At 37.9% G+C, this 27,903-nt stretch overlaps 1 protein-coding gene across 4 annotated transcripts in view; it reads right to left on the bottom strand.

Annotated features, from left to right (window-relative positions):
- Positions 1–17,199, bottom strand: part of EYA3 (EYA transcriptional coactivator and phosphatase 3) — a 101,414-nt gene extending 84,215 nt beyond the window's left edge. For 2 of the 4 annotated variants that reach the window (XM_045545794.1, XM_045545793.1), the window contains exon 1: positions 17,008–17,112. The gene's annotated coding sequence lies outside the window, so the exon portion shown is untranslated. Of the gene's footprint in view, positions 1–17,007 lie in introns of all 4 variants that reach the window. The other 2 variants (XM_045545791.1, XM_045545792.1) reach the window with 2 other exon arrangements.
- Positions 17,200–27,903: the final 10,704 nt, after the last annotated feature.

The following is a 27,903-nucleotide window of genomic DNA, read 5'->3' as shown; positions in this document are numbered from 1 at the left end:
CTGGGTGAGGGGTAAATGGGAACCCTTTGTAACATCTCTGAAACATTTCTGGAAATCTAAAATTATTCCAAAATAAAAAGCTTACTTAATAAAATGAGATACCACTACATACTTACTAGAATGACTAAAATAAACAAAAGAAAACTGACCAAATGCTGGCAAGGATTCACAGCAAAAAGAACTCTATGCAACTAAAACAATGTACAACTAGAAATTGTACACTGCTGGTGGGAATTCGAAATGGTACAGTAAAGCCATTATGGAAAACAGTTTGGTGGTTTCTCTATAAAGGAAGAAACAACATACAACCCAGCAATCTCATTCTGAGGTATCTACAAAGTGAAATGCAAACTTCTGTTCATGTAAAAACCTGTATGTGAACGTGTACAGTGGCTTTTTCATACATATGCCAAAGACTAGAAACAACTCAAATGCCCTTCAAACTGGTGAATGGATAAAGAAACTGTAGTGGCCGGGCACGGTGGCTCACGCCTGTAATCCTAGCACTCTGGGAGGCCAAGGTGGGCGGATCGCTCGAGGTCAGGAGTTCGAGACCAGCCTGAGCAAGAGCGAGACCCCGTCTCTAGTAAAAATACAAAGAAATTATCTGGCCAACTAAAAATATATATAGAAAAAATTAGCCAGGCATAGTGGCGCATGCCTGTAGTCCCAGCTCGGGAGGCTGAGGCAGGAGGATTGCTTGAGCCCAGGAATTTGAGGTTGCTGTGAGCTAGGCTGACACCACGGCACTCACTCTAGCCCAGGCAACAGAGCAAGACTCTGTCTCAAAAAAAAAAAAAAAAAAAAGAAACTGTAGTACATCCATATACTGGAATACTACACATAGCAAATCACAGAACAATCTGGAAGAACTTCAAATGCATTATGCTAAGTGGAAGAAGGCAGACTCAAAAACTTACATATTGTATGATTACATTTTTTAAGAGACAGGGTCTTATCTGTCACTCAGGCTGGAGTGCAGTGGCCTGATCACAGCTCACAATAACCTCAAATTCCTGGGCTCAAGCAATCCTTCAGCCTCAGTCTCCTGAGCAACCGGGACTACAGGTGCACGCTACCACACCTGGCTAAAATTTTTTTTTTTTTGAGAGATAGGGTCTCACTATGTTACCCAGGCTGGTCTCAAACTCTCTGGCCTCAAGCAATCCTCCCTCATTGGCCTCCCAAAGTCTTGGGACTTCAGGCATGAGCCACTGTGCCCAGTCTGTATGACATTCTTTATATGACATGACCATAGGGACAGAAAACAGATAAGAGGTTGCCAAGTGTTGGAGATAGGGGAAGGGGGTGGCTACAAAGGGGCACAAGGGAACTTTCTGGGGATGATGGAACTATTCTATATCTTGACTGTGGTGACAGTTACACGACTGTATACATTTGTAAAACTCATGCAACTATATACTTAAGAGGAAGAATTTACTGTATATGAATTATACCTCAAAAATTATAATAGGATCTGTTTAGATTTTTAGAAAACCACATATGAAACTGAATAAAATTCTATGACTGTAATACAAAATTATAACCAATTGGACCAATAGTTTATTTATGAACATAAAGGTTTGAAATGTTGACTAACAAAATTATAAACATAATTGGATCAACTATTTATGAGTACAGAGATTTGAAACATTGGCTAATAAAATTATAAACACAGTTGCATCAACGGTTTATCTATGAGTACAGAGATTTGAAATGCAGGCTTTATTATTTGATATCATTGTAACAGAAGAGTTTTCCATTAGACAGATGACTTAAATAAGGTCAAACTGTATAAATTCTTATTTTTCACTTTAAATGTGACTGCCTTCAAACGGATACCTTTTCCCTACTTAAATAGAAATGGCTGAAGAATTCTACCTCTATCTTAAATCACTACAGGTAGACCTACACAACATACAATCATTCAGAAGTAGTTACACCTAAATGAGAGCTGATACTCATTTTAAAAAGAAAAAAAGAGAAAAAGATCTTAGACTTCCAACCTTCAGAACTGTAAGAAAATAAGTTTCTGTTATTTAAAGATACCTAGTCTGTAAAATTCTGTTATGGCAAACCAAGGAGACCAAAATAGTTGTCATACCTCCCTTTAGTTCTTTGAACATATTTAAAATGGCTGATTTAGAGTCTGTCGAATAAGTCCAATGTTTGGTCTTCCTCAGGGACAGTTTCTATTTTGCTGCTTTCTTTCCTGGATGGACCATACTTGGTGTAGTTTTTTTGCGTGTCTTTTAATACTCTGTTGAAAACTAGACATTTTAAATACATAATGTGACAACTCTGGAAATCAGAGAATCCAGTATTTGTTGTTGTTACTATCTACTGTTGTTCTTTGTTTCTTTTAGTGACTTTTCAGAACTAATTATGTAAAGTCTGGATTCTCAGTCATGTGGCCACTGAAGTCTCTGCTCTGTTAATGCTCTGCTAATAACTGAACAGAGATTTCCTTAGAGGCCTGGAACAAATAAGTCCCAGTCTGTATTGACAGGCTTTGTATATGTGTTACTTTCACACCCAGCCAGGAAGTTTACAACTCTGCCTTAGCTTTCACTTCCTGCTTGCACAGAGCCTCAAGATCAACCAGAACTGAGAGCTTAGGGCCTTTTTAGTTCTTTTCTAAGCATATACACAGCCCTACACATGCACGTAGCCTTCTAGGTTCTCAGAAATATATCAGATCTTTAAAAATTCCTTTGTAACATCTCATTTCCAGCTTTTCCTTTTAAAAATGCTTTTTGATTAGCCTGTATTATTTGCCCCAACTATTATTTCACTGTCACATGCACTCAAGATGTTCAACAACTGCCTCTGTTTCCAACGAACGCTCCAGGGAAATAATGCAGTTTGTACTTGGTGAACTCCAAATCAAGTCAAATACAGATGGTTTTGTGAATGAGGTCTTTCAAGGAACCAACAGCTAGGTGAAATAATGACAACTCTCCGGGAATGGGGCTTTGAAGACACTCTAAACTCATTTTGTCCCTTTCAGTGGCTGATTTTCATGATTTGAGGCTGTTAATTTTCAAGGCTACTGTGGAGCTAGACAGGGTGGTGTGGGAAAAGAGCAAGTTAAAATGCCACAAAGTTTGCTGTTTTTGTCAAGATTCAGCCATTTTTCTTGAATAAATGCTCCCAGATTGCTGCAAGCCTGTAGCTAATTTCCAGAATACTGAAAAAAGTTGCCTCCGACAATTTTTGCTAGTGTTATCAATGCTTTTATGGAGGAGAACATTTTTAGGCATTCTTACTCTGCCATTTTTGCTGACATCCTCTGCACTGAATTTTGAGAAACTCCTTCAGCTTAATCTTTATACTTACTAATTTGTTATTCTGCTATTCAGTCCATTTAAAAAATTTTTCAATTTCAATATTTCCATTTCTCATTTGCCTTTTTATTTCCTCTAAAATTAACAGTAATGCTTATCTTTAAAATCTCCTTCAGTTTATACTAATTAGTATTTGCTTTAGTGTTGACTACACTTGGTACCTCTCTTTCATGTATTAATTTTCCTTAAATGACTGATAAATCTAGGTTATTAGTTCATATTTGTAGTTGGGAGTTTCAACTAAATAGCTTTTTCTCAAAGAGGATGAAAATCTTTCTTTATCTGTTGGTGTATGCAGGTTCTAATTATTAAAATATACACCCACCTCTAGTGATTGTGGAAGAGGAATAAAAAATGCAGTTAGGCAGTATCTGCAGGTAATTTGCTTTCTGGATATAAATCCCTGTCTCTTCTGAGCATCACATAAATTACTTGGGATACAGCTGGTCTCCTATGCCAGGACTCTCACTTCGAGGAGGCTAATTCAGATGGGGTAATAATTTCTCTAAGCTGGTAATTTCTCAGTAGAGATACGAATGACAAAAATAGAGCTGTAAGAAGATGTGAAGGAGGGCTTTCCAGGAGAGAACAAGTGTAAAGAAACTGAAAAGGTAACGTTTTTGTCATGTTTGAGAAATAGCAAAAAGGCCAGTGTTTGCAAATAAACAAGTGGCAGGAAATGAGGCCTGAAAAACAGAGAAGGGCAAGATTGCACGCAGCTTATAACAGGAGTTTTGGAAAGCAATGAGTGAGTGCTTTAAGCAAGAGTATGATATGATTTGAGAATAGACTGCAAGGAAATACATGCCCTCCCACGCAAATTGTCCAGTATGTTTGAAAGTGTTTCTCTAAGTAGGCTTTATCCAGGGGACAAACACCAGATGCTCAAAATCAAGAGCAAGGGCCAGCAAACTGATGAATGTTCCAGGCCCTTCATATTTGTTTACTTGGAGTTCGGTACATTTCCGAAACTTCTACATATACTTTAGGCTGTGATTTCTTCTCCTAGTTTCTCCATCAATCCAATCTCACTGTTTCCTTTCTTTCAGAAATCCATTAAAGTCTCATCAGCTAAAGGCTACCCCTCTTGATTTACTATGTTTTTAAAAACATCTAACATACCTACTAACATATCCACTCAGAATCCTTTGTACTCAGAGCCCCGCTGAAGTAGACACAAATAGCCAGGAGACCTACACTCAGGTGACCTCTCTTAAGGCCTGGTTTAGAATGATCCTAAGACAGCCTTTCAGCTCTCACAACTAAGGCAACAGCACAAATCACACTTCTGTGAAAAAACTGCAACCAACTACACCTTCCCTGATGGACTTTCTGTAGACAGATAAAAGCCATCACTGGCCAGCGAGGTGGCTCACACCTATAATCCTAGCACTCTGGGAGGCTGAGGTGGGAGGATCGTTAGAGATCAGGAGTTTGAGACCAGTCTGAGGAAGAATGAGACCCCATCTCTATTAAAAAAATAATAATGATAGAAAAAAAATTAGCCAGGCAACTAAAAATAGAAAAAATTAACCAGGCGTAGTAGTGCATGCTTGTAGTCTCAGCTACTGGGGAAGCTGAGGCAGGAGGATTGCTTGAGCCCAGGAATTTGGGGTTGCTGTGAGCAACTCTAGCCTGGGCAACAGAGTGAGAGTCGGTCTCAAAAAAATAAAAATAAAAATAAGCCATCACCATGCTGGTCAACTCCTTACATAAACAAACAGCCGCCAACTGACTGTGGTAAAGTTGGTGAATTCTTCCGGCTACTTTATTTGGGAGGCATGACTGACTAACATATCATGGTATTGTCAGCTGTAGGAATATTTATAGTAACTTTACACTTAACAGAATACTACGAAACCTTACTGAGAAAGTTTTTTAAAAAATATATTTAGGCTGTTCCAAATTCTTAATAAACAATATTTTCTCAGGAATAGATTCTCTGAGAAGAACTGTTTTTACAATTTCTAATATTACTTCTTGGAAAATCATCCTTTGAAGTTGTCTATAAAACAATCTTTAATAAAAATTAGCAGAAACTTTTCCCCACAAGCTTCCAATAAGTTGGAAGATGTGTTCCACAGGAAAAGTTCCAAAACCACAGTAAAAACCATTAAGAAGGAACAGGTTGATCTGAATTAGCTCTGTCATGGTAAGCTTAATCATAGTCTAACAATTCTTCTACTATATTACTTCCAACACTCCTTAGACCTCTTTTGAGTTTTCAGTAACTTGTCAGTCACACAGTGTAAGAATTTGTTTGGAGATGCAGACTCCACAGAACTCAGACTCCAAAACTTTATCTTCATTCTTCTTTAATCTGTGAAATCAATGCTTCTAAGCAAATCACTTTTTTTTTCTCTATGTGGCCTAACACATGGTATTATATTCCAACAGGAATATTCTATATATATGTTGCTTCTAGTTACACAGGAAAAGTTGTACCCTATTTCATCCATTTTGTAATATTCTATATCATTATATATATCTCATCTATATATCCATCCTCTATATCAAACAGCGCTCCCGTATTTGGATAATATTTAATATATACTATACTAACAGAACTAAATCTTTTGAAATGTATGTCTTTAGCTACCAGAAGAAATGTAAAATCTAGGTTCAGTTCTTGTATTAATGTTTTATTTCCCCAAACTTATCTACTCCTTCAAAAATCCATCAGACAAGATGAAGACAGGTTAATGGCTACAAAAATACAGTTATTAGGAATAAGATCCAGTGTTCAATAGTACAGTACAGTGTCCATAGTTAACAATAATTTATTATATAGTTCTAAATAGCTAGAAGAGAAGAATTGGAATGTTCCCAACATAGAAAAGATAAATGTTTGGAGGTGATGGATATCCCAATTACCCTACTTTGACCATTACACATTGTATGCACATATCACATGTACTCCCAAACTATTCACAACTGCTATGTATCACTAAAAAAAAATCCATCAGACAAATAATGCCATCACCCATAATTTCAGGGCCGTCATGTTAGCCCAGAAAGAGTGAAGAATAGTGAAGCAAGATATAACACTCTTTATTTTACCCTTTTCGACATAACACCTCTGTAAGAAGCAGGTTTGGCAAGCGTAATGTATTTTTGGCAAGTGGAATGTATTTTTGGAGCACAAACTCTGGAGCCAGACTACTTAGGTCCAAATACCAGCTCTGGCACTAATGAGTGGTGTGATCTTAGATAAATTATTTAACTTTCCTAGGCCTCAGTTACTTCATCTGTAAAATGTGAATAATAGTGCCTTTCTCATAAAATTACCATAAGGATTGAATGAGTTACTATCTGTAAAGCTCTTAAAATAGTGCCCGGCATATAGTAAGTGTAATATAAGTGTTTGTCAAAAAAATAATAATAATAAAATAAATATCTTAGACATAGATGCACAGGAAAGAAATCTGGTATTGAGTGAAAGTCAATTCACTAAGTAGCTCCTCTTAGATTTCCCAAACAGCAAAATATTAAAACTATTAAGAATGAGGTCCAAATAATAAGAGATGCTTATGAGACATTAAACAAGTTGGGCCTGTAGCTCTGATAACCTTTGTCACCTAGCTTTCAACACAACACTCTACGCAAGAACTTTCCCCTACAAGTCCTCAAGAAAAGATGTTTTCAAGCTCCTGAGCAATATAACATCGAACATCAGTCATGTCCTGTTACTCAGCAAATATACAGAACTCATCACAGCCACAAATACTCTCAGGAGATCCAACTGTGAGTTGATAACTATTAATAGCTAATACTCACGGAATGCTCTTTATGCATCAGGCACTGGTCTAAGTACTTTTGATATATTAACTATTTTAATGCTTTCAATAAGTCTATAAGATAGGTACTATTTGTTATTATTACCACTTTACAGATGAGAAAACTAAGACACAGAAAGTAACTTGCCCAAGGTTATAAACCTAGTAAGTCACCAACTTGGGATTCAAGCTTAGGCAGGCAATCTTCAAAGCCTGAGCTCTCAATCTACAGCTACATGCCTCATAATGGAACATCACAGACAGGACTGGTGATTTTTAAAAGCTAACCAAGCTTAAAATGTATGATTCACATTTTACATACTACAGTCAGCAACAGCCAAGAATGCATAAACCAGGTAATGAGAAGATATTAAGAAGAAGGCAAGTTTTCTTCTTTATCCTTTCTCATTCTTCTCCCAGGCCTCCCAATAAGTATGAGTTAATACAAGTGAAGTGCTTTAAATAGTGCCTGGCACATAGTAAGTGCTCATTAAGTGTTAAGAGGTGGTAGGGGTAAAAATAGTAGAGTATGCCTGCTGACCCTGTTTCACTGTAATGGCTAGGATAGGCTAGGAATTGTTGATATCTCTACCATCTTTCTCCTCTCTGTGATTACAGGAAACAAATTGGGACAATAAATAAATGCAGTCCACTGTCACAAACCCTAGTAACTCTTCAACCAGCTTACTTTCACCTAACCATATACACCATGAAGCAGCAAACTGCTTCATTCCTCAATTCTCTTTTTTTTTGGTTCACAAAGACTGGATTGGGGCCAGAAGAAAGCAGAATAAAGCAGCTTTGTAACTTTTTGACTAGTTGCCAAAAACAGAAGCAAAGTTTGTGAAAAGCAGCTGAATGGACCTAAACTTCTGACTGTCAGATGGAAACTAGCAAAGGATTCTAATGACAGAAGCTCAGCACAATTATTTAGGTTAAAAGCTTTATAGAATCAAGGTACATTTCAGAGAAAAAAAAAAAACTAGCAAGCCCAAACATTTTTAATTCCAAAAAGACAATATTGGAAAAAACCCAGCAGTCACTAGAATTTTTCAAACTGCAGGTATACTGCATTAATAGGTTATCATATCGACTTAGTGACTGGAAACCAGTTTGTTTTAAATGACATACAACAAAACAAGATAGAAAATATTACAATGTATCACCAGTAGTAAAGAGAAATACTGTTTCAGGAAACTTCTGTCTCGATTTAAAATATTAACATGTACATTTATGTGTATAAGTACTAGGTATCAAAGGAAAATGTATTTTATAGTGGGCCACTTTACCAGAAATAAAAAAACTGGCCAGTCAAAAAGGGAGGAAAATACCCACTTCAAACTATATATGAAACAACACTCAGAATTTGGTGGTTCTCTAAGTTATAGTTTTATAAAAGCAAACCTCTGAAAGAGAACAAAAAAGGAAAATGAAACCATCTTGGTAAGAATCAACAGTCACTTAAAAAAGAAAACAACAGTTTCACAAAATGTAAGGTCCCAACACTACATAAATACATACTAAGAGAAAATACATAGAAATGAGGCAAAGCAAAGGTTTTCAGTTCATCTAGCTAACCTAGCTAATATTAAATGCCCCACCAAATACGAGATGGCCTATTCTCTTTGCAAAAGCCCTAGCTTCACTCTCAAGAACTCTATTCATCAGTGTTATCTAATCACTGCTTCTTAACCTATTGCAAAGGAAGACCTGGTGAAATCGAACAGCAGATTTGGAATATTCTGCTTTATTTTAAATTATCATCACAGATGTTTCCTAAATTTGACATCTTCAAAAGAGAAAAATTCAGTGAAGTAATAACACAATGATTCCTAGGGTATTTTTTAGAAGACATTTATATACTATTTTTATCCTAAAATGTCCTCTGAAGTCTGAAATATTCCAAGAAAAAACCACACATAGGCCAGGTGCAGTGGCTAACGACTGTAATCCTAACACTCTGGGAGGCCGAGGCCGAGGCGGGTGGATCGCTCGAGGTCAGGAGTTCGAGACCAGCCTGAGCAAGAGCAAGACCCCGTCTCTACTAAAAATAGAAAGAAATTATCTGGCCAACTAAAATATATATAGAAAAAATTAGCCAGGCATGGTGGTGCATGCCTGTAGTCCCAGCTACTCGGGAGGCTGAGGCAGTAGGATCGCTTAAGCCCAGGAGTTTGAGGTTGCTGTGAGCTAGGCTGACGCCATGGCACTCATTCTAGCCCGGGCAACAAAGTGACACTCTGTCTCAAAAAAAAAAACAAAAAAAAAACTTCACCCATATATTTTGGATTACGCTGTTGGTAAAGAGAGTGAGATTATCATATTAATACCATCGATCTAGTAGGAAAATATTAACATCATTGCGCTAAATTAAATGTTCCATTTGTTTGTTTGTTTTAGTTTAACAAGAGTTTATTCAAATGTAAAGGTTGAGGATGGCCCTCCAGGAACATAGATTCAAGTTTTCCAGAATATACACTCTTAAATGTTTCTCTCATTGTGAAAGGGGGAAGGGGGACAACAGGTGAAGCTGACCTAAATCTTTTTTGAGTACTATGGAAACTAAAGAATAAAGTTCAATTCCACCTGAAAGCTAATCACTCTAATTTATTCCCATAGTAACAGTGCTGATAGCAACTAACTACTAATTTTCCTAAATTCATAATTGCTACATTATTAAATTTCAGGTGAAATAAAACTAGTGAAATTTTAAAAGACAAACTGATTATCAAACCTACATTTAAAAGAGAATTGCTCTGAATCAAAAATTAAATGTTTAAGTAAAAGTAAACAACAATCTAAATATCAACAAATAAATCACCACAGTAAATAAAGCCTACTTTTTTCAGCTCCATAACTATACTTTTCCCACCAGGAAAAAAAAAAAAACATTGAGACAAAAGCCACTATGAAAAAGAGTGTACTTAATTAATATGTCTGAATTAATAAGAGGAATTAACATATAAGAATTAACATAAGTAGTACTCCTAATCAAGTGTTCCTTCTTACCAGAAATATACTTTTCTATGATTCTCATGTTTTCAAAATATTCAGAAAAATAACTTGAGTACAAGATTTTTGCACTGAGGTGCACCTCAACTAATATAAAATCCTCTCCTTCCCCCAGGTATGCAATTAAAATTTCTATTTGCGAATAATAAGGCACAAAAGGATAATATTAATATGATTAATATTCCAAATGATTATGATTTGCATTTTAATATAAAAAATTAAATTGGTTCTTGAAAGTTCCCTTCCTGTCTTCTGAAGTAAAAGCAAAAACACTAAATATTTTACTCTAAACATGGTATCCCTACTGAATGTACTTAATTTTGCACAAATTTCCAATTTAGAAATGAGACTAGAAGGAAATCAGAAATTTCATTTTTATCTTCTGTTTTATATTTTGAAGCTGTTAAATTCATATGGGGGATGTTAAGATTTCAGCATTTTAAGACTATCACACAAGCTTATTTAATACTGTGCAGAAGAACGAAAAAAATTAACATTGAGAGGGCATTTTATTAAAAACACTGCCTTTTCTCCAAATAACTCTGAAGTAATTAACTTCCGTAAGATAATTTTTCTAAAAGGGGGAGGAATTTAATCCTGTTTTGCTTTCTTAACATACGGTTTTTGCCACCTGAGAAACAGGTAGTAAAGCGTTTGTGATTTGCTGTAAGCCAGTATTAATAAAAGGCCAGGTAAAACCTCCTCTAAAGGTTCCCAACCAAAAGCAGTATTCTTTTGTACTTTAGAAAAATTGGATTTTTAACCTTAACCTATAAAGGAAGAAATCACTAAAGTAGTAGAACCTTGTACAAAAAAGGTCATGAACACTGGAGCCAGAAAAGACTAAGTTCAAATATAGCTCTCTCAATAACTAGTTGTGTTACTTTGTGCAAGTTATGTAACTTCTATGCCTCGCTTTCCTCATATGTAAAGTGGAGATAATAAGAATAGCACTTACTTCATAGAGTTGTAAGGATTAAAGAGTTAATACATGTAAACCACGTGGAATTGTTCCTAGCACACAGAAAGTGCTATGTAAAGTTCACTTTATTTTTACTGTTTTACCACTACAGATTTTTACAGTTCAGTTGTAAAAAAGTTTCCCAAGTGAAAGTTATTTAATTGCATCTATAATGAAAAAACATGATTTTATATTAAGCTTATTTAATTCTAATTATATTAAGTCTCATGTTTAATTTGGAAATGTACAAATCAAATCAAATTCAATATTTAAGGGTAAATATCAAAAAAAGGGGTATATTTCAGCTCTGTACAATGTCACCTAATCATATGAACAGCCTAAATATATATTATTATATTAAGTCATTAAATAAGAAATGTCTGATTTTGAATCAAAAGTTTAGTTTACTACATCTCAAACAAGAAGTAGTACAGTTAATCAAAGTATGTGTCTAAACCACCAAAAAATTTTGTCATCTTAACGGTAGCTTGTGTATGTCAACAGTGAAGAACACTGCAAAGCAAGTCACAATGAAATCGAGAAAGTCATTTTTCACAGCTTGTTAAGAACTGGATATTTTTTCTTGCTAGAAGTAGTCCAAAATCTGGAAGACGTGGTAGTCAGTTGGTGTAAGGTCTGGTGAACCTGGTGGATGACAGAGTTTCTGTCTCTGTAGTTTAAGCAGTGTTTTTGTGCGGCACGTGGTTGAGTGTTGTAAGAGGACTGGCCTGTCTCTATTGACCAATCTTGGCTATTTAATCGCAAGCATCTTCATTATTTTGTCCGATTGGTGGTAGTAGACATCCACTGTAATCAACTGACTAGGTTTTATGAAGCTGCAGTGGATAAAAGCAGCTCTAGACCACCAAACCAAGACATAATTCACTTCTTCTGATGAATATTTGGTTTTGGATGGTGTTTCAGCACTTTACCCAGTCATTGTGCTGAATGCTTGTGATTGTCAAAAAGAATCTTATTTTTTATCACACATAATAATGGTAGAAATGGTTCACCTTTATGTCGATGACAGCAAAAGACAAGCTTTGAGACGATTTTTCTTTTGATGTTTGTTAAATTTATATAGTAGCCATCTATCCAGCTTCTTTACCATGTGGATTTGTTTTAAATGGTCTAATATTGTCAGAATAGTAATGTCAAACCTTGTTAATTTATGTGTAGGCGGAGATGGATTCACTTCCACTACAGTTTTATCATTATCCACCTTGGTCTCAGGTCATCCCCGTGGCTCATTTTTAATATTAAAATTACCAGAATGGAACTTTTTAAACCATCAATGAACTGTCTTCATTAGCTACATCCTGTCCAAACACTTTGTTGATATTTTGAGCTATTTGCGTTGTATCGGTTTTATGATGGAACTGATATTTGAAAATAATGCAAATTTCTGCCTTATGTATGGTTGTACAAAAATTGTACTAAAAAATTTGAAAGATAATCACAATTCAAAACTTGCATTTGAAAGAATGAGGATGTACCTTTACAATCAAAATAAAACAAGAATGTCAAAGTGAAATGTCACAGATTTTAACTGTCAAACTCAGTACTTAAGGAAATCTAACATTTCATACTTAATAACCTAATAATTGTACATAGCAGGTACCCATATATTTGCTGAAAGAAATGTTATTACAAAGATTACGGCTAACTATTTTCTACAGAGAAAAAAAACAAATCTAACTGGTACAAACATTAACCAAGCTAATAAGTTAAAGTGCATCCAACAGAATCTGTGGTAAGATCTTTAAGATATTAAGCACTGATTGCCTTGTGCTGCTCTGTTAACTTATTTACAATAAGTGTACTAGTTAAACTACACATTTCCTTTCTGATTCAAAATACTATTGCATATTTATAAAGGGAAAACAGTAAGGACAAATTTTATGAAGCCTATCTTTTAAATGTCTGTTTTTAAATTTACTATAAATAACAGAGAAAATATCTTAATTATTTCTACATTTACCAATTAGCTACCCTAGGACTTAGGTTGATGGGACAAAATAAAAGTACCAACATGATGACATGTTCCATTATTTACTATGTTCTGACAATAAAACATACTACTCCCAATAAGGGTAGCTTATAGCTTAAGCCATATATTCTGTAAAAGAACATGCACTTGTATTTTTAAGTTAATCAAAAGATGGAAAGTCCACCTATTTTCCACTTTACTATAAATAAAACAATTCAATCCTTTGGTATATAAACCAATTAGATGACTATATGGGAAGAATTAACTATTCCTAATATTTTTAAATATACATTTCTCCTTTGAACTATTATTCTTCCATTTAAATCATACATAAGCTAAAATATCCTGTTATATGCAGAACACGAAAATCTTTTAGACAAACAACAATGAAAAAAGAAGTTCTATGAACTTTTTATTTATAATCAAAACAAAGAGAATGAAGTCATGAAGCAGCTTAGGCAAATCACAGAAACCACGATGCTGCAAGGTACAAACAGCAAGAACATGTTAGAGGTACATTTTGCTTCTTAAATTTTTAAAACTGCATCCTCCTTAAAACACAACATAGGGTTCAAGAACAAAAATTAAAACATGTAAGATAAAGTATAGTAGCAAGTAAAATCCGGAATAACCAAAAATAATCAAACCAAAACAAAACAGAAAACCAATATGCAGAAATGTATTTTAAATTGAGCCCTTGGGGTTACAAACTAAGATTAACAAGCTACAGTAGAAATTTCTATAGAAAACAGACAATGATTCCTCTCCTGAGCCTTAAAAGTAAACATGCACTAAATAAGCTATCGCTAGTGGTTTTGGGTTTTTTTGTTTTTTGTTTTTTTGGTTTGGCAGCTAGATAGAAGGGCAGGCTTTTCAGTAATCAGAAAGTCTATCAGTGTTCTGTATGAAGACTAGCAGCATAAACACAACTGTTCCAATGAGAACATAGGATGTTCATTTCACTTAAGGGCTTTTGCGCAGATTTATATTATAATAGGCCAAAGCTATTTTAGAAGAAGAAAGACAGACTCCTAAAATTTTTCAACTTCCACTTCTGCACAAAAGTTTCTTTCTCTAGTCCCTTTCTGAAGAGAAAATGACTTCAGCTTTGGATTTAAAAATCTGTGCCACAGATTTCTTATCCTAATAATCTCATTCCCATGGCATAAATGTATCAAAATGACCCACTAAATACTATATGGTGCTCTCCAGCCTTCAGCTTTGATGAAACTAAAACCCACTACTCTGAGTGCATGTGCAGGACTTCTTTATTAAAAAAAAAAAATCCACCATCAAATTGGTTTCACTGATCATCACCTAAGAGCACATTTAGGAATAACATTAATCAGTGTCGGGCAGATGTGGTGGGGAAGGGATGGGTGTATACATACATAAAGAGTGCGATGCGCACTATCTACTAGACACGCTTGAAGCACTGACGGGGTGGGGGGAAGCAAGGGCAATATATGTAACCTAAACTTTTGTACCCCCATAATATGCTGAAATTAAAAAAATAAAAAAATAAAATAAAATGACCTTGGAAAAATCATCATTAATTCTTTAAGCCCTGATTTCCTTACATGTAAAACAAAGTGTCACTTGTTACCAGTGACAATGCTACGTAATTTTTAAAACTAGATTTTATGATTTCCTACTGTTTTGAAAACAGTGATTTCTCATTTTTGGGTTTGATGTTCTTGATGGGGTTCCCATGGCTTTAAAAAAAGTCCACTAACCTTACTAAAAGGAAGCAGCTGGAGTAAACTATACTCATTGGGGTTAGTTTTTAAGGATGGGACATGTTAAGGCCAGGATGGACAGAAGCTACAGTTTCCGGTGTAGGTGCAGGGAAAGAGGTAGAGATAAGAAACTTTCACTAAGGACCCAAACTCTTAAAAAGTACTGAGTATTCCAAAACACTCTTATTTACATGGGTTATATTTATTGATCTTTACTTTATTAGAAATTGAGAAATATTTGAACTGCTTTTTAATTCATTTAAAAGTAAAAATAATAAACCTGTTACAAGTCAATATATTTTTATTAAAATAATTATATTTTCCAAAACAAAAAAAATTTAATGAGTAGCACTGTTTTACATTTTTTACAAATCTCTTTAATGTCTAGCTTAATAAAACAAAATACGAGCTTAAAAAATAAAAAAAGAAACATTCAAAGTGGCTTCCCTCAGCAGTTAGTTAAGTCTTGAAAACCCACCAGAAGGGTCCTTCTCTGTGGCTTCTAGGACTAACATAGTCAAGCTCCAAAGTCCTTTGCTAAAAATAGCTGAAGAGAGCAGACCAATTTTGGAATAAGCCAAGGTTTATAAACTCTTATATGTATATGTATCACATAATGAGGGATATTTTTCTATAACTTATTAGCTAAAAGAGAAGTAGATGATAAAACCTGTATTTGTTCTGTTCACATTGAAGTACTAAATTTTAGAGCACAATTTATATGATTACACAAACTGATCACACAAAAAAACCTTTGCAATCAAATGCTAGATGTACACCATAAACCTGGAAAAACAAAGATTACCCAACCCTGTACCTCTAAGTATACCTCAGATCACAAAATTTGGGAAATGGGGCACTGACCATTATTAAATCCAATTCTTTCATATTATACACGACTTAAAACCTTCAGAGAAATTTAAGAAAGACACCCCAAGTTTCAAAATGAGAAAAAGATGGTTTTGAGACTAAAGTGGAAATGGTAAAGAAAAAAACCAAAAGTTAGCAGAATATTCTAAGAGGTACTGTAATGTCTGGCTTATGAAGAAACAGAGAGAGATATAGAAACCTTAACACAGTAAAAATGAAAAAACAATGTAGAACAGGCAAGGATAGGGATACATTTGCATACTGAGTTCAACTAGAGAAAATTACTTTGAAATCACTCTAGTGAACTCTTTGACAGAAAACGTTTCAGTAACAACACACTAAAATTTTTGACAATAAATTTATAAGTCTGGGGCCAATAATCGCCAAAAAAAGCCTGTCCTCTCTCATAGCAATTGTCCTGTAAGTAAAGCCCATGCAGAAAACAGAACTGACCGTCCCAGAACATTCGCATTTTTGCCTCAGCTGTGCACATCCATTCTCATGGGAACACAAGACTGACAGAACGTCCTCATGATCTGTCAATTAGCAAGATCACACAAGCCCAACCGCCAGCAGTACCGTGAGCCTGCCACCTGTTAGCTGCTCTTGAGAGCCCCAAAACTGAGCTCCAGCGCAGAACTGGGAACGCTTTTGTTGTTCCCTAACTACGGAAGCTACCAGAGAGTTCAGTCCAACCCAGAGCCTTGGGGCAAAACTTCCGCTAGGCTGGGGAAGTCTTCCCAGACTGGGGCTTTGGCAGAGCCCTCCTCTAGCTAAAAACGGGCAGGAGAACTACAGGCGCAGCACTGTCACCTACTAGTCCCTGGAGAAAGGGGCAAAGGTGAGGAAAGTTGGGAGACAAGGACCTAAGACCCTAGAGAGAGGCTCAGTTTCGCAGTGGAGAGGAGTAAGCAAATTAAGGAGGTGGGCCATCTCGCTAGGTAAAAGAACGGTGAGAATCAGGGGATGGGAAAAAGAGGTGCTAAAACAAGAAAACAGAAGGAAAACGGAGAGGCAGTGGCTGAGGGAAGCGCTGAGGCGGAAGGCAAGAAACCGGGGTTAGAAAGGCGCTGATGATGAGGCTGAGGAAAAATAGCGAGGCGAGAAGTGCGCGGACCGAGAAGGCTAAGCTGAGGTGAAAGAGGCGAGGCCAGCGTGAAGGAAAGGGGTGGAGTGAGGGAAGCACTGCAGGGACAAGGGACAGGCGAAGAGACCCCCCACCCACAAGGACCGAGGCAGAACTCTTGACCCGTCTCCCTCCAGGCTGTACTCGATCGGCTGCGCTCATACCCTGTCGACCGCGGAGACTCACCCACAGGCTGCAGAAGCCCCACAGCAGGACATGGGGACCGGTCCAGACCCACAGTAGAACCCAACGAGTGGAGTAAACCGCGGCGCTAGCGTAACCCGGATGCGCATCCCTAGGAACCGGAAGTGTATCCCTAGGAACCGGAAGTAAGCGGCCACGGTCACCTCAATCCACACCTCGTTCGGCGAGAAGCCTCTGGGCGCATGTGTCGGGCCTCAGGAGGCGGGGAAGCGCCTAGGGCCCGCCCACTTCGTGTGCTTAGCGAGCCTCGCCTCTAGTCGTGCCGGGCTCAGCGCCTCTGAGTCCTGCAGTGTGTGGACGGTGACTGCTGCACTACAGAGCCGCAAGCATCCCTGGCAAAGAGTACCACGGCCGTCGTTTCTCCAGATCTTTTTATTTTTTATTTTTTTTTTTGAGACAGAGTCTCGCTCTATTGCCTGGGCTAGAGTGCCATGGAATCGGCCTAGCTCACAGCAACCTCAAACTCCTGGGCTCAAGCAATCCTCCTGCCTCAGCCTCCCAGGTAGCTGGGACTACAGGCCTGCACCACCACACCCGGCTAATTTTTTCTATTTTTAGTTGTCTGGCTAATTTTTTTCAATTTTTAGTAGAGACGGGGCGGAGGGGGGGGGGTGTCTCGCTCTTGTTGAGGCTGGTCTCGAACTGCTGACCTCAAGCGATCCTCCCGCCTCCTCTCAGAGTGCTAGGATTACAGGCGTGAGCCACCACGCCTGGCCTCTCCAGGTCTTTTTAAGCGCATATAATCCCTCCCTACCTAAAGGAAATGTGAGGAGAAATGCTGGATGCATTTGGTAGATCTAGAAAAACTGGTAGGAAGAATGGGTGGGAAGTTTTGGAAGACACTTGGGAGGCTAGCACAAGGTGATCTTTTTGTCCCTGAATTCAGTTTATTCCTAATAATGTATTGAGCTTACAGTTAACTTCATTTCGTGCACATTGTTTTCAGAAACAAAGTTTTTAAATACTTCGTTAATTGTAAATTACAACCCAAGTATGGGCAAGGAGCAAGTTTAAATTCAGGCTTTGTGGAGTTGAAGTTTATTAAATTTGGGGGTCCTCTTTAAGAAAAAGAATCCAAAATTACAAATACAATGGTAGATACAAAAGTGAAACTTGTATAAGGAGAAAAGAACAGGCCAGGTATGGTGGCTCATGCCTGTAATGCTAGCACTTTGGGAGGCCAAAGCAGGAGGATCACTGGAGGTCAGGAGTTCCAGAAAAGAAATCACAAATTGCAAATTTTAAAAATTAGCTCACAAATACCACAGAACACTATTTGTATTAATTAACTGCTTGATACACCTCTAAGATACGTTGTTTTCTACATTTTTGGCTGCATAATCTTTGATCATGTCTTCCTATGACAACAATGTACCAAGTAACTTCATTTACTGATATCCTAACTTCTTTCTCTCACATGCCACATCTAATTCACCAAATTCTGCAGACTCTGCCTTTAAAATCTGTACAAAATCTGACATTTACTGCCTCTGTTGGTATAAGCCCCAATCGGTGACTGTGAGTGCCCTATTTATACCCTTGCCTTCCCGCAATCCATTACAGTAGCAGTGAGTTCCTGTTAAAACCTTAATGAGATCCTATCCACTTTCCAATGGATTCCTATCTCAGAGTGAAAGCCAAAATCCTTACATTGGCCTGTAGGACACCCACCAGTAGAACCTCATCTCCTACTCTCTCTGTCACCCTTCCACTTAAGCCACACTGGCCTCTTCACCTTCCTCAGACCTACCCGTGGGCTCTGGAAACTGTGCTTGCTGTTCCCTCTGCTCGGAATGCTCTTCCCCCAGATACCTGCATCATTCACCCTTTCACGGCGTTTACATCTTTATTTATTTATTTATTTATTTATTTATTTATTGAGGCAGAGTCTCACTCTGTTGCCCGGACTAGAGTGCCATGGTGTCAGCCTAGCTCTCAGCAACCTCAGACTCCTGGGCTCGAGCGATCCTCCTGCCTCAGCCTCCCGAGTAGCTGGGGCTACAGGCATGCGCCACCACACCTGGCTAACTTTTTCTATATATTTTTAGTTGTCCAGCTAATTTCTTTCTATTTTTAGTAGAGACGGGATTCTCGCTCTTTCTCAGGCTGGTCTCCAACTCCTGAGCTGAAACGATCCTCCCGCCTCAGCCTCCCAGAGTGCTAGGATTACAGGCGTGAGCCACTGTGCCCAGCCCTACATCTTTATTTAAATGTCACTTTCTCTATGAGACTTCTCTGACATTATATTTTAAATTGGAACACTACCATCATCCTTGTACTTTCTACCTCAGTTCCTCCCTTAATTTTTGTCTTTTTATCACAAGTTCCTTGTAAATTTTACTGTCTCCCTTCCCCTGACCAAATGTAAACTCTATTAGGGCATGGATCTTTGATTTGTTTACGGATGTATTTCAGTACCATAACAGAGCCTGGAACTTTGTAGGTGCCGAATAAATGTTTGTTGAATTGAAGGATAAAATGCTTATTTACTTTGAGAAAAATTGGTCATTTTACTTTGCTTTTGCTGATCTGAAACTATGCAAGTGAGTCCACCAGGGGGACCCCGTGAGTAGCCAATGTGGCATCCTCAGAAAAGTTACTCCTAAAGCACGTACATATACATACAGTCACACAGTGCTTAACTACAGGGATGTGTTCTGAGAAATGCCTCGTTAGGCAATTTCCTTGATGTTCGAACATCATAAAGTGTATTTATACACACCTAGGCTATGTGGTATAGCCTATTGCTCCTAGGCTACAAACTTGTACAGCATGTTATTGTACTGAATATGCAAGCAGTTGTAACACAATGGTAAGTATTTGTGTATCTAAACAATCTAAACATAGAAAAGGTATAGTTAAAAGTATTATAATCTTATGGGGCCAATGCCATACATCGTTGACTGAAGTGTCGTCATGCAGCACATGACTGTAATGCTAAAACAGAGCTACAGGAAAACACAAATTCCTCGCCAGGGCAGAGAGTGCTGTACCTCACCGGCTGTAAAAAAAATCTCCACTGTCTTTACAGTCCATTAAGAATAAAATCCAAGCTCCTTACTCTGGTCTACAAGGCCGTTTGTGGCCTGTCCTTCCCAAATCTCAGATGTCATGCCCAGCCTCCTTCTTTTCACATACTGAGCTCCAGCCATGCTCTCCTTTCTGTTCCTTGCACAAACCAACTTTTCTTGCCTTGAGGCCTAAGCACATACTGTTCCCTCTGTTCCCCAAACCTTCCCCCATGAATGGTTCCTTCTGCTGGCTGCAGTTACACTCACCTCCTGAAGGCCTCCCATACCCTCCTGTCTCTCCCTTCCCATACCTTATCTTTTCTTCATGTTCCTATCATTATTTGACATTATCTTATTTACTTGTTTGTCACTAGAAAGTAAACTCCACCGGGGTCTTTATCTCTCTTGTTCACTGCTGAATTCTCAACACTAGAGGACTGATTACCATATGGTGAGTGCTCAGTAAACACAAGTAATTACTAATATTTATTGAAGCTTTACTGTATTCATTGACCATATGTAGTAAATACATCAGTGTTCACATTTCTCTTTTAATCCCCCCAACAAACTTGGGAAGAATTATGATTATCTCTATTTTATGGATGAAGAAACTGAGGCAGGGAGAAGTTAGGAAACTTGCTTGAGGCTGCACAGAAGCAAACACAGGACTTGAATACAGTTCTGTATGACTTCAAAGCCCATGATGGTAACTACTGGACCATGTTCCTCTCACACTACAGGAAGAGCAACAGGTAGCCAAGCATGAATTTATTTACTTACAAGTTTCTCTTCTTTGATTTCATGCATTTTGCTTGCTACCATGGTCAGCAAGCAGTGGAATTATTTGTTGAGGGTTTATTCTTACCCTACTATACTACTACTTGGGACAAATTTTTAAAAATATGGCAAAAAATATGGTTAGAATTGTTCAAGCTGAGTTGTAAGTACTCAGATATTGGTTACATTGTTTTCTATTCTTTTCTGCAGATTTGAAATATTTCATTCAAATGTAACACAAAAGAGCCAGACACAGTGGATCACACCTGTAGTCCCAGCTACTTGGGAAGCTGAGGCAGGAGGATCACTCGAGCCCAGGAGCTTGAGGTTCCTGTGAGCTGTGATTGCACCACTGTACTCCAGACTGGGTGACAGAGCAAGACCCTATCTCTAAAACAACAACAACCACAAAGTTTAACACTAAAGCAAGGCTATTAATATAGTCCAAAAACATTATAGCCAAATCTTTCTAAACAAAGCCAAAATGTAAATCAAAGCCCAAAATTAATTACATTAAAAAGGTCTAAAAATAACGCCTCTATATATTTCCATTAAAAAAAGACATGATGGGCTGGGTGCGGTGGCTCATGCCTGTAATCCTAGCACTCTGGGAGGCCGAGGCGGGTGGATCGTTTGAAGCTCAGGAGTTCGAGACCAGCGTGAGCAAGAGCAAGACCCCGTCTCTACTAAAAATAGAAAGAAATTACATGGACAACTAAAAATATATATAGAAAAAACTAGCCGGGTATGGTGGCTCATCCCTGTAGTCCCAGTTACTTGGGAGGCTGAGGCAGTAGGATCACTTGAGCCCAGGAGTTTGAGGTTACTGTGAGCTAGGCTGACTCCATGGCACTGTAGCCCCGGCAACAGAATGAGACTCTGTCTCAAAAAAAAAAAAAAAAAAAAAGACATGATGAATGTATGATCAGTATTTTATAACAGTTATTAATTTAAACTCTCCTGATTGATATAGCTGAAGTACAGTGTCTGGATTTTATTTCTGTTGATGTTCTCTAATGTACTTAAGGCAATTTCTTATTATATACCTGACAGTTCAGCCTCTAAAAGCAATCTATAGTTGGTGGGATTATAAAATGGTACAACCTCTATGGAAAACAGTGTGGTGGTTCCTCAGAAAAATTAATAGAATTACCATATGATCCAGTAATCCCCTTCTGGGTATATATCCAAAAGAATTGAAAGTAGGATCTCAAAGAGATATCTGTGCACCCATGTTCATAGCAGCACTATTCACAGTAGCTAAGGGATGAAAGCAACCCAAATGTCCATTGATGGATGAATGGACAAACAAAATGTGTGGTGTATGTATAGAGGGGAATACTATGCAGATTTAAAAAGGGAGGAAATTCTGACACATGCTACAAAATGGATGAACCTTGAGGACATTATGCTAAGTAAAATAAGCCATTCACAAAAGGACAAGTACTGTATGATTCCATTTATGTAAGGTATCTAAATTAGTCAAATTCATAGATATAGAAACTAGAATGGTGGTTACAAAGGGCTGGGGAAGAGAACAAGGGGGAATTGTTTCGTGAGTATAGAGTTTCAGTTCTGTACGCTGAAAAGATTCTAGAGATCTGTTTCACAACAATGCAAATATACTTAACACTGCTAAACTGTATATTTAAACATGATTAAGATGGCAAATTTCATGATAGATATTTTTGCTACAATAAAATAAATAAATATTTAAAAAACCTATAGCTCCTCATTAGTATACTGGTGAGTCAAAAAAATGTTTTAAATCTATAGCAATCTATTCAACATTGTAATGAAAACATTCGTCACTGTTTGCCTCCATGACCTTTCCTAGAAATTACTAGAGTCTTTTTCATAGTTTTGTCCAAAATTTTACTAGCAAAAAGCCTTTGGAGTAGAGTAAATTCACATTTTTAAGATATGCGATATATTGCTATCTTTAGAACAAAGTATTTTCAGTTTCCTGAGTATATATTATCCTCAGTTTACCCACAGGCATCTTTTCTATATAGTCACTCTTATTGTTCATATTATTTCCCCAAGAAATCTGTATCATTTAGCAACATCCAAGATCTCTTGCTTGCTTTGTAGAGAATGTATCTTGAACAAAACATGGGTGTTTTAGGAACACCTTACAGAAATATGTACTATAAAATTATAACCATGGATTAAAATTGTAGCCATGGGAATCCACATGAGATACACATGGAACATTTCCTCCATCCTTACCACAGTCAGCTTTGTATTCACTAAGACCACACTTCTGGTGTACTCGGGTTATCTATTGGTACATGACAAACTATCCCAAAACTCGGTGAATTAAAACAACCACTATAGCATATCTCACACATTTTGAGTCAAGAATTTGGGCAGGGCTCAGCTGAGTGATTTCTCTGTTCCATATGACATCAACCAGAGTCAGTTAGTAGTATCATAGCTTGATGCTAGGCTAGTCTGGAAGGTCCAACATAGCCTTACTCAGGTGCCTGGCACTGAAAGGCTGGACTTAGCTGACCCTCTCCATGTAGCCTTAGAGCCTTTCCACGTGGTCTCTCTATTAGGGTAGTTGAACTTCTTACATGGCAGCTCACGGCTCCACAGAGACAGGTTGTGGAAGCTGCCATTCTGGAAACTGGCACAGCATCACTTCCATCCTAGTCTATTGGTCAAAGTAGTCATAGAATTCACCTAGACCCCACCTTGTGATGGGACAAATGTCAAAGAATTTGAGGCCATCTTTAATTCACTAGAGTATTTTCTTTATGCTGTGTATCTGATTTTTTTTATTCCCCAGGAATATTTTCAGAGTAACTTAGTCTTGTTACCACTACTGTAATCTTTCTGATGTTCACAAAAACAGATCCTGAGGAAACCTTCGTTTTGATGTGTTCTACCTGTTTATTTAGCTACTACTTTCTAACACTCTAGACTCTGAAGACACAGTAAAAAACAAATCGGACAAAACCCCTGCCCTCATGGAGCTCACATTCTAATCAATCCACAGACAAAAATATTGTGTGCTGAGTATGTTCAGATGGGGCTGAACATCCTTTCCCACTTCATTCTAGTGAGCCTTCCTTTACTGCAGAGATCAGAAGGTTAAAAATGGCATTTCTCAGGCTTCCTTTCAGGTGGGATTCTGGATGAGAACTAGATATTGTCTATTAGATGCACTTGGATAAGATTTGCAAGGTAGAAATGAGGAAGAGACCATTTTCCTATACTTTGGCTATTTCTGCTGGCCAATATAATCATTGTTGGAGACATGGGGTTTTTCTGCAGCAGAATTTCAGTTTCTAATCTCCCTCCAGGAGTTTTGAAAGACAGTTACAGCAACAGTGGGTGCGAAGGCAGTACTCACCCAATCCTAGCTTTCTGATCCCTGAATCTTAGTTGTAGAGGTATGTTCTTGAAATCAGCAATTCCAGAGTTAACCTCCTGATTTCGCTCCTCAGCCTTTCCAATGATTTTGGCAACATCCAATCTCCTAAAATTAGTTGCTTTCTGCTTAAAACACCTAGAATTATTTGTTTCCTGTGCTGAAACCTGACTAAGAAGGTATGACATTAAAACTGAAATATTCAGTTAACACTATCTCTGCCCTCTAGGTAGACTCTTCCATATTTACCTGACAGTTAAATTAGTTATGTGGAAATCTTTTTTTTTTTTTTTTGAGACAGAGTCTCAGTCTGTTGCCCAGGCTAGGGTGCCGTGGTGTCAGCCTAGCTCACAGCAACCTCAAACTCCTGGGCTCAAGCGATCCTATTGCCTCAGGCTCCCAAATAGCTGGGATTACAGGCATGTGCCACCATGCCCAGCTAATTTTTCTATATATATTTTTAGTTGTCCATGTAATTTCTTTCTATTTTTAGTAGAGACGGGGTCTCGCTCTTGCTCAGGCTGGTCTTGAACTTCTGACCTCGGGCCATCCTCCTGGCCTCAGCCTCCCAGAGTGCTAGGATTACAGGCGTGAGCCACCGCGCCCGGCCCTATGTGGAAATCTGAGCATCTGATATTCTTGCCTTTAATTCCTCCCAGACACTCTACCGATTTCCAAGGACTGGGTGGACATGATCAGCTCCCTGGCAGAGAGAAAGCCAAGAGCAGAATGCCAAGTGTTGTAGCAGACAGCAAGTCCCAGGAATCGTGGGAAGCTCGGGAAGCAGCAATCCTAGTGCAACAGCTGCAGTGATGGGTTCCAGGCCACCATCTTAGTGACATTTCTTCAGAGGTAGAACAGCCGGAACCCTCCCCTGCTCCACAGCAATGTGTTTTTCAGCTATAACATGGAGTTTAAAATACTTTTCCTGATTTAAGAAGCTTTGTAAACTATGCAGTACTACACAAATATAAAATGCTACATGTTATCTAGACCAGAGGTTCTCAAAGGATGGTCTGAGGACCTCCTGGAGATCTCTAAGACACTAACAGGGAGTAAGTGAAATCAAACCTACTTTAAAAATAACACTCACTCATTATTTGCCTTTTTCATTCTCGTTCTTCCAAAACTGTGCTGGCATTTTCCAGAGACTACATGATGATATCATTGCTGATGGCTAATGGAATGTGTGCCAGTGTGTTCCTCAGTTTTAATTTCTAAAGGAGAAAATATAAACAGCTATGACCCATGTAAACAAAAGCTCTTTGGGGTCATCAATAATTTTTAAGAGTATTAAGGATCCTGAGAATGAAACCTTTGTGAACTGCTGACCCAGGTCACTGCATATAGTCATTCTTGTGCTATCTGCTGTGGCCCCCACTTTGATTATTTCTGGATGCCTGATGCCCACACATGGTCACACCCATGCCATGTCCAACACTCTTCTACTAGGATGCCTTTCTATTTTAATTAACACACTTGAGACAGTATCTTCTTACACAGATGACCATTAACAGCTGTTTTGGCACAGCCTTGGGGCTCCACATAACTGCGAATTGTCCTCATGGACAACACTAGACCCACAGGCCAGCCCCTCACCTCACTGGTGCTGCCTCATCCTTCTGACTGAACTCATCTGGGATACCTGGTTTCTGCCCCTGCCTTCACCCTACTGAGAGCTGATCTTGTAACAGAGTAGTCACCTCTCCTCCCATAGATATGGAAAGGAAATATTGATAGTGGGAAATATGTAACAGAGCAAATAGCCTGAAAAAAATAGCAAAAATATTTTCTGTCCTTTGAAACATCCTCCACTCCTTTTTGAGAATTAAAACCTGCATCCCTGCCTCAGGCCACTGGTTGGGAGGGCCAGGGTAATGTCTTTTGTTCTTTGGTTCAGCCCTGACCTGATGGAGGGAGGTCCTGGGCGGAGGTCACAGGATTGTCTTCAGAAGAAATGGGACCGAGATGGGAAGATCAGGATCATCAACTGTAGTTGAACAACAACTGCTTGAAGCTGAGAACCCACCCTTTAAAAGTTCTGTATTTCTGCTTATTATGAGGATGATGGCATTTTTTAGAGAGGAGTCTCCATCCTCCTCCTTTGTCAGCAAAGTATTATAATAAACTTCTCTTTCTTTCTCCTCAAACCACTTCTCTTTCCTTCTCAAACCACTTGTTGTCATTCTTCTAATGTGGCCTCGGGGGCAAGCACCAAGCTTTGGGTAACAGTCTGGCCTCCTGTTCCTACTCTTGGTTCCCCTCCTGTTCAGGTGGCCCCTGCTGTGGAGCTCAACTGTCAGCTGCCCACAACTAAGCAAGCCACCCTCACCCTGTCCCTGTCCAATTCCACAGAGTGAGCTGGGTCACACTGAGGTTGCCTAGAGGTTTCCTGCCATCCAGATAATCGGTTAATGTTTGCTTTTAATTATGGCTATACCTTCCCCAAGAATGTCATTATCTGTGTATTTGTACTCTATACCTAGGTGTAAAATTAAAATGTAAGCTGTTATCAATGGATGTTTCTCATGGATAGAGTTAAGGGGATTATTAATTTCTATGCTATATGTATCTGTCAAGTTTGCTTTTTTGGTGGTGTTGTTCTTTTAATTTCCCCCTAAAGTAAGAATGAGTAGAGATTAAGAATAAGAGTTCTGCAGAAAGTTGTGTCTGTATGAACCCCAATGGCACAGTTGTGTGCCCTTGGACAGGTCAAGTAGTGCCTCAATTTTCCCACATGTAAAATGGAGATTTTAAAAAGACTTATCTCAAAAAAAGGAAAAAAAGAGCAAAAAAAGAAAGAAAGAAAGAAAAAGAAAAAGGGTTAAGTGAGAATTATATATATACAAAGTGCTTAGAATTATGCCAGATACATACATATATGTATGTGTGTGTGTGTGATAAAAATTGGAAAAGAATGAAGGTATAAAAACTATGCTATGAAGCTTCCATGAGTATAGAGATATAGAAAAAAATAATAAACCTTAAAGTCTTGATCTTTATCAGGAAACTTGAGATGAGATGCTATTAACTTAAGTGCTTTAGAGAATGTTAAGCACTGGATTATCCACCCCCCTTTGTTTAGAAAGATAAGGAAGAAGGTTAGTGAATTTTACATAAGAGTTACCATAAAATTCAAGATAAATCTAAATGGATTCTGAATTATGTCACCATAAAAATATACTAAGTCTTTTAATTAAAAGGACAAAGAGCTTTTCTATAATATTAAAGTGCTTGTTTTAATAATTGCAGGGAGTATTTGTAACACTGAGGCTATTAATTTTTATTATAAGAAACTACATTTTTAAAAGGATGTTGTAGAAAATAGTGTTATTCATTTAAAGCTGTAAACTATAGCTATGTTTGTTATAGAAGGTTAATTTTACTCCAACTTGGTGATAAATTAACCTACTCACCATGACCTCATTGATCTAAATCTAATAAACGTAGCCAGTGTAAAAGTCTAGGCATATTCTCTTAAACTTGGGAATAAATCTAAATACATTTCTTCACGTGAAAAAAGGTTATAAGGAAATAAACATAAGACTCTAACAAATTAACTTTTAAAAGCAATGCAGAAAATGAAATTCTGATACATGCTACAATGTTGAAGACATTATGCTAAGTGAAATAAGCCAAATATAAAAGGACAAATATCATGATTCCACTTATATGAGGCACCTAAAATAGGCGACTTCATAGAGACAG

This window comes from Lemur catta, chromosome 3, assembly GCF_020740605.2.
Source record: "Lemur catta isolate mLemCat1 chromosome 3, mLemCat1.pri, whole genome shotgun sequence".
Lineage (NCBI taxonomy): Eukaryota > Metazoa > Chordata > Mammalia > Primates > Lemuridae > Lemur > Lemur catta.
This window is presented reverse-complemented; position numbering and strand designations above follow the sequence as displayed.